The following is a 2,811-nucleotide window of genomic DNA, read 5'->3' as shown; positions in this document are numbered from 1 at the left end:
ATCACCAAGCCCAGAGTCATTAGAAGCTCAGCAACTTTTGCTGGGGGCACTCACCATGAAAATAAAAGTAACACAGGTCGATCCTGGAATGAGGGACCCAGGTCATGTTCAAAGTTGTGGCAGACATAGAAGGACAGTGTCCTGTTAAATCCCAGGAGCCATTGAGCCTGAACATGGATTGTTGAGACCAGGGTGGATCACCCTGGCACAGACTTAAGGAAGGTTTTATGGCTCTGGAGACAGGCATGTATTATTCACTGAGAAATACATTTTATCTCATTTAGCTTCCTAACCGTAGTCAGAGCTAAGAAACTGGAGAAGTCATGAGGAGATGCAGACTAAGGTTTCCACTTCCTCAGAAGGATGAGTGACTCCCTGTGGGTGAACATCACCTTGGCCGGGTGTGAGTAGAACTGTGGGATTCAGAACGTCACAACCATAGATAAGAAGGGAAGACTGCAGGCAAGATGAAGGGCCCTCCTCCATGACCTCTACCCCTTGGTGGGAATAAAAATGGAGGTTCAGCCTCCAGACAGATGTCAAGATGTCCACCGGGTTACTCTAAAGTCAAAGGGGACAGTTTATGTAGAGAATAAAATGGAGAGAGGAAGGAGAGAAAGAGGAAGAGTGGGTAAGGGGTCTGTTGTTGTTTTAAAGTATGTGTGACATAGAGAAACAGGCAGACAGAGACAGAGAAACAGACAGAGGAACAGGAGCAAGAGACAGAGAAACGGAGAGAAAGTGAGAGAGAGACAGAGAGAATAGAAACCACAGTCCCATGAGCAGCAAACAATTTTTTTCTGAATAAAAGGATGAGACACAGTAGGGAGCAGTAACTACATGCTTTGCAGCTGAAATTGAAATTCAGGCAAAAGTGTGTATTGTCTGGGTAATGGAGTGGCGTGGGCTAGCACACACTACACAAGCCACAAACCACATCCCAGGCAGCCTGGCCTGCCTTACAGCTGCCTCTCTGAAAGGCTCTTTGTTACCTGGAGAACGGCCATTTCATACCATTAACACCAGCTAACATTGGCAGTGTTAAAACCCATCACGGTGGGCTTAATCTTCAAGTCTGGATAGCTCGCCCTACAGAGAGAGAAGAAACATTTGAGTTGTTTTCTTGCCAGCATGACCATCCGTGAAGACGTCCAGAAGCATCTTTGGAAAATGGTGACAGAAAACACCATCTCCGTGGGGTGCAAAGCTGTTGAGAGGTGTCACATCTTCCGCACTTTGCTGGGTACTTGAGGTAGATGCCCAGGGCTGCCTCACCTCACATTACTGTTACGTCTCCAACACTGCTTCTCTCTGTGTCTGAGCAACTTGAAGTCTCTCCTTTCTAAACTCCTAAGTGCTGTATAAATATATATAAATGTATAACTCCAAAGGGAAGGGGTGGCAACTCTCCCATAGCTAGGACTTTTTTGTTTCTTTTCTTTTCTTTTCTTTTCTTTTTTAAGAAATAGATGGACTGAAAATGCGGCATCAGTGAACTTTTAAAATTCACCAGTAAAATACAGCCCTCAAAGTCCTTAGGTTGGAGGTGAGGAGGATGGGGCATTGTGTAGTAGGTAAGAGGATTTAAGGGTGGGAAGTTGCCTTCCCCACCCCCCACACACATATGTAGCAGATGTGCAGCTTGGGCTTCATGTGTGTCCCCTAACAACGAGAGTAGGGGCTGTCCCTGACTCTGCTGCCTGCCTGTGGATCCTGTTCCCCAAACTGGGCCACCTTGTCTGGCCTCAGTGGGAGAGGATGCACCTAGTCCTGCAGTGACTGATGTGCAGTGGGGTGGGGAGTCATACCCAGTTGGGGATCCCCCTTCTCAGAACAGAAGAGGGAAATGGGGAGAGGAGCTTTGAGAGGGGGGATACTTGAGGGGGGCTGATATTGGGATGTAAAGTAAATAATTAATTAATTAAAACAAGAGAAATGGGAAGTTGGGGTTACAGAGACAGCTCTGCCAGTAAAGTGTATGCCACACAGGCATGAGTCAGATCACCAGTGCCCATCGGGCACTGTAACCCCAACAGTTTGAGATGGGCAAGCACTGGCTGACCAGCCAGACTCAGTCTGTGAGCTCCAAGTCCAGCATGCGACATCAACCTCGGACCTCCACCCCAGAACCCCAGGGAAGGGAGATGTGAGTGCTGCCCCGGAGTCAGTGGGTCAGACCAACGAGAACGCCACCACCATGTGTCAGCTTAGGCCTTGTCCAAGAGAACCATTAGGAGGGGCACTGAGCATGGGCAAAGCACGGGCAGAGTCAGAATTACCATTCCTGCTTAGGGAACTGCCAACAAGAGATGGCTACAGGCATGGAGGGCAGGCAGAACATAGGCAAGAAAGTCATACAAACCTTCCTCAAAGAAAGGGTCGGTTTTGGGCTGGAGAGATGGCTCAGTGGTTAAGAGCAGACAGTGCTTTTCCAGAGGTCCTGAGTTCAAATCCCAGTAACCACATGGTGGCTCACAGCCATCTGTAATGGGATCTGGCGCCCTCTTCTCTTCTGGTGCCTGAAGACAGTTACAGTGTACTTATAGATAATAAATAAATAAATATTTAAAAAGCGAGAAAAAGGATTCGTTTATCTTCCAGGACTATGGAAAAAGGAGGCGACAAGCCCCAGTAGCAGCTGAATTCTGATGTCTTTCTCTTCTTCCCACTACCCATTACACCTGCCAGCCCCTGCGTTACCAGAGCTATGGCTGGTGAACTGCAGGAGACTAGGAAGCTGTGGGGCAGAGAAAGAAAGGGACCCGTTTTCCAGCCTCCTTTCTGCAGCTGCTCCTGCCCTGACTCTCGGGG

This window comes from Rattus norvegicus, chromosome 9 (assembly GCF_021556685.1).
Source record: "Rattus norvegicus strain SHRSP/BbbUtx chromosome 9, alternate assembly SHRSP_T2T, whole genome shotgun sequence".
NCBI lineage: Eukaryota > Metazoa > Chordata > Mammalia > Rodentia > Muridae > Rattus > Rattus norvegicus.
Note: the sequence above shows the minus strand (reverse complement) of the source record.